Raw genomic sequence first — 5643 nt, forward strand, 5'->3', positions numbered from 1 at the left:
TCTCAGCTCTCAGCTTGGGTTGACTATCTGCCGGTGCGTGTCTTCGCAGAGATCAAGTGTGTCTTTGCAAAAACACACAAAAATGCAAATGCTTTGCAAAAAAGCATTCCGATATATAATTAAAATGTGGTTATGATGAGTGTTATAAGATCACTTGAAATGAATGAGTTTTTTTGTTTTTGTTTTGGGGGGAAGGGGAGAAAAGAAGAACGGGAAAATTCAAAGTTAAAAAAACCAACAACTCGGAATTCTAACATCTCAGATAAACCACATGCACATTTTAAATTCTTACCACTTCTATGATGACTGCCTACCTAAAAAAACATTAGAACTGAGTGATAACCATAGAATTTGCAAAGCCTTGCAACAGGCTACTGCACGAACAGGAGAGTCTTTATTTTTTTTCATCCTTTTCAGTCTAATGGAGAAAGGGAGACAGAGAAAACACAGAGCTCTAATCCACAGAGCACACAGGCCCCTTTCATTGGAGTGCTGGGAGAGACCTTTATTTGTCCATTCCTATCATGGAGAAAGTGGGTTTCAAGCTCAGCTAGGTCTGAGCAGGAAGATTAGATGAAACCAGAGTGTTTTAAACCTTTTCTGTGGATTAGACTCAGTCCGGGGGCTGTACCCTGAAATGAAACAATAAGACAGGTGCCTCAGTGGGAGAAGGTGCATTGCATGTTGAGCATAGTGAGGTAGAAACCCAAATAACCTATAAGCCCAAGCAACAAAAAAGACTGAAAAGATTAAGCATTTAACTTTAAAGAGTACATATATCTGAGTTTGTTTGGGCCACTAAATGGTAACATTTTGGCCTACGCAGCCTTCATCAGGGACACACTCCAGTATTACTTGTTGAATTACTGGGTGCAGTGCATTCATTTTAATCTGCCTGTGAACCCACTTAAATGACATTCTCACCTCCCGGAGGCATGATACTCAAATATACTACACGAGACATACAATATTTTTTATTTAGAGTGGGAGAGGGATTAAGAGTCCACCTAATTCTCTAATGAGCTAGTTTAACACATAAGCACTTAATGACATACATGAAACTGTGAGTCCCAGTTGCAGAGTAGCAGTAAGTTTAAAACAATTAGTGCAAATGGAGGTGACAGGACATTACCCCTCAGCAGGAGGTGGGAGAAAGTGCCTGTTGCCCTGCATGAACAGATACCATGGCCTACATCATCATCAATTATTCCTGGCATCTCAACTTACCCTGGGCCAGAATGGTGTATGGGACAATGCCAGGGTGCACTTGAGAGCTAGAGCCCTGGTCTCCCCATGGGGAGAGGAGGAGAAGGAGGAGAGTGTACGAGTGGGGGTGTGGGTGTGTGTGTGACAGTGTTGGGGTGTGTATACAGTATCATCCATCCAACCCAAGATACTGCCTGGTAAGGAAACCCTTGGAATCCCACTCTCGCTCCAGCCGCCCAGGCATGGGGGCAGGCAGGTCACTTTACAGCTCATCACCAAATTAGAAAGGCTGTGGGTCAGCCTGAGCAGCGGTCAGACCACAGAGAGATAGAAATAAATGGGAGTGCTACCAGGCTCCTCTCTCATCATGCAGAGATAGACGACTGCATTGTGCACTGTGTAGGGCAAAACTCCAGGGGGAAACACTGAACAGTACATCTCCGAGACTAACTGTAAAGTAATGAATACATAGTGTGAATAAAGAGACCAAGAGGCTGATGAGCAGGGGCAGTTTTCTGTGCTGACATACAGAGCATGAAGGCCATGATACAGCATAATACTGTGTCACTATTATCAATACTTCTGTTTTTCAAGCAAAAGTCTCCAAAAGTTCTTCAAAGGAATACTTTTGCTGATTTACATTCTACATTTTGCAGTGATGAGAACAAGGCTGAGAACAACACCTCTCTCACATCTGTTAGGATATCGCTACATAGACACAGGAACACTTTGCAAAACCGTTGTTGGTAAACAGTTTGTTTGCAAATGAAGGAATCTGTGTCTATAAACTTTTTCCACACCATCCCAACTTTTTTGGTATCTGAGTTATGATTTCCTAAATTTCCTAGAATCCCTCTAATAGTGAACTTCTTTCCTTTAGGCAAGGATGAACAGGTTTGAGTCCACAAAAAACTATTTGCAGAACAAATGCAGGTGTTATCCTTGGAGACTGATAGCAAAAACTAAAGTGTTAATGTTTCTGATAATGTAATGTTCCAGCAAGTTACAGTGGAAAACTTCATGTCTGCTTTCTACATGTCAGTGAATGCATATGCATAAAGTTATCAGAACAGAAGGAGAAGATACTGTGCATGGGAGTTTGTGTTGAATGTGAAGGTATCATGAAATGTGATGGTGAGGCCACTTGTTTTCATTGGGCATCGTGGCAGGTGTGAACGGAGAGTTCTCAGAGCAGGTGAGGAGTGACAGGCCTGCCTGTCGTTTGAGGCGTACAACAAAACGCAACTTTAATGAATCATTGTAGAAGGAGGGAGAAAGCCTGATGCTGAGGCACTATCAGCACTACAAAACCATCCTCCCCTGGAAAAGTGCAGAAGGGAGAGGCACCCAGGGCCTAAAGTTAATATTTTTATCAGTTCTTTTTGAAACTCCTCTTCAGTGATTAAGCTGTTTCTCATGATCATGTCCACTGGGAACAACAGGCAGGGAATCATCTCTGAACCCATCACTCAGAAGAGGAGTGAACATTTTCAAAGGTTTATCTCAGTCATCAATTGCACCCCACCTTTTGTATTAATACACCATAGCACATAAGATGAAATGTTTAAAAGTCACAAGCTATTCCATTTGCTCCCAATACCTTGTTTAATTGTACAGTTGTGATGGTAGGATTGTAGTTTGACTCAGCGTTGGTTATTGGCACTGAGATACGGTTCAAGGTTTTCTATAGATGGTCAGTGTCACAGTAATGCACATTAATGTTCCCTGGTGTCAGAAAAAAAGTTCTCATTAGCCTCCTTGTTGCACTTCCAAGTTGTCCCACCTGGTGGGAAGACATACATGAAACTGATGGCCAAATTCCCAATAAGCCACTATTGGTGGTAGTTACTATTGATTAAAAAAATAATTAAATAATCTGGTTAATTTCATGTGAACAAAACAGAAAAGTAAAAACTACTGGTTAGCTGTTTAGCTGCCTTTAAGATTTTAAGCTAAGCTAAGCTCATCACCTTCTGTCTCTAGCTTCAGACTTAATATACAGATATGAGAATCTTCTCAATGAACTCTTGACAGATGAGCTTATTTCTCTGAAATTAATCTATTCATTTAATAAATATTACAAAGTCCTAACCAAATCTCAGAGTCCTGTTTTGATGTGCAGCTAGCCTGTCTCTTTTTTTAAGGTACAACTGAGATTTTTGGCTTTGCAGGTTTTACTTATTTTCAAAGAAGTGTTTGGTACATGGCAACAAGTAGATATTTACATCGCTTAATGGTCAAAATTGTTGCATTTTAACTGTGACCCCTACATTATCATCTGAGGGGTTAGGCTATCTTAGTGCCACTGACACAAAAAAGAAACAACGATAAAGACGGTCTAAAAATGCCATTGCCTGGACAGAACCCAGATCAGTGAGTCAAGACACATGCCATGCCTCCTCTTCCAGTATACGCCTCGACATACACTAATGACCACCCTTCATGTTGCTGCTGCTGCTTCATTTGTCATACAGGATAACATTCAGGCCAGAGGTTACTTTTGAAGGCTAATTACTGAGCTGGTTATATATACATTGGCCTCTGTGCGTATGTGTATAGCATAGTTTGGCTGTGACAATGACACTCCTGTTATAGAACCATCTGAATTTGTTTTGGAAAGACAGAGCAGATGTACAGCTCTATACAGCTTTATTTTTAGGGAATGTTAATGTGAAGTGAATGCTGGCTTACAGTATACCCATACCATGCCATTCAAACATGCAGTATGTGTGGACATTCAAATACAGACCATATACAAGAGAGTTCACGAGGCTGATGCACCCACGTGCTCACATTCCCACCTGCCCCCACGAAAACCAGGTCACACGCACACACACAACATACCACACAAGCCATCTTTCATCAGATCATTCACTCACAAATAAACACAGGCAGGCATAACTGTGAGCTTCGAAGTAAAGCTAGCAGATACATACTGCATGCTAGCAGATACATACTGCATGCAGCCTTGTCTCAGCTCAACCTGTGTGTGTATGTATTCTTACCATAGACATGTTTATTGACAAGGAAATCAGCAGGAATTGCTATCTGTGCCAGTTACACGCTCAGCTCAGGCCCAGGCAGCTCCTTAGAGTTGCAGCCAGATGTTTTAGCTGCAGAGTGGGAAGCTTTCATGGAAGTGGAAGGTACTTTGATTTATGTGTTGCGGCTCAGAGTGATAACACCAGAGCCCCAGAGCTGACACATTCAGAATGAAACTGTCAAGTTTCTGTTTATACTGATGCTCTCTCTGCTCTACTATTGTTTGGGAAAACTCTTAGGAAGTGTAAAGTAGCACCCTTTTTAAATTTTCCGTGCAGAGACTAGTTAAGTTGATGAACAGATCAACAGAAATGTTATAACTCGTGTCTTCCAATCAGCCACTATTTCATATTTATGAGAAAGTGGCTACAATGGTATCATAACTTAAATGACAGAGCTTTCATCTGTGGGACCATATACTGAACCATATACTTTGGTAATGTTTAATATGTAATCACTGCACACACACACACACACACACACACACACACACACACACACACACACACTGCATTATATTTTAGGTTTCATAAAGGAAGATTATTAAATAAGCCAGGCTTATTCTTGTATCCACATCCATTTATCCATTTCACATTCAGGCATCCAGACTTAACTTCCCCTAAACCTTAACAAGCTTTACAGGACATCTAGCAGCTGATGGTGAACAGGATTCAAAGCAAACTGCAGCACATATGCAGCAAAATGTAACTTAAAGAACTTTGTCAATCTCAAAAATTTGCACAGCATTCCCATCGTCCCCTCACCTGTGGACTAGAAAAATATATTTTTGCTTAGGCTGCTTGAGTACAATTAAAAAACTCTGACCTGTTGTTGTACCCTTGTAGTGAAAGTAGCATTTTTACCAATTGTCATGAAAACTTGTCATGAAAACCTTATAAATACTGGTTCAGTCTTAGTTTCATCTCTAAGCCAGGCTTTTCAAATCAAGCCCTGCTGCAAGCTTTCATTCATGCCAATTTATGCAACAAGAGAGCAACGCAGTACTGAGCAACTATGGAGTTAATTGAGCAATTATTCTAAAAGTCATCTGTTTTTATTTTTTTTAAAAAGAATACTTGATCAAACATAAGAGGTTAGAGGTGCAACAACATAATTATAATTCCTGCAAGTCCAAATATAGCGTGCCAGGCATGTCTTGTTTAGCTCCAAACATCAGAATGCATTGTGTTGCTTTTGCCAGCAGACTGCTATTGTCCCAATCGGTGTGGTTTGGCATACATACACACACAAACAATATCCCTTTGTTGTACGCTGTCATCAAACATCAGCTCAGCAAGTCTCTGTGCAGCTTCCAGAGGTAATAATACGGCTTCCTGTGTGGCAAAAGACCTGACTAAATGATTTAGGATTTGAGGTTTCAGATGGAAACAGCTC

The sequence above is a fragment of the Scatophagus argus genome, chromosome 4 (assembly GCF_020382885.2).
Source record: "Scatophagus argus isolate fScaArg1 chromosome 4, fScaArg1.pri, whole genome shotgun sequence".
Lineage (NCBI taxonomy): Eukaryota > Metazoa > Chordata > Actinopteri > Scatophagidae > Scatophagus > Scatophagus argus.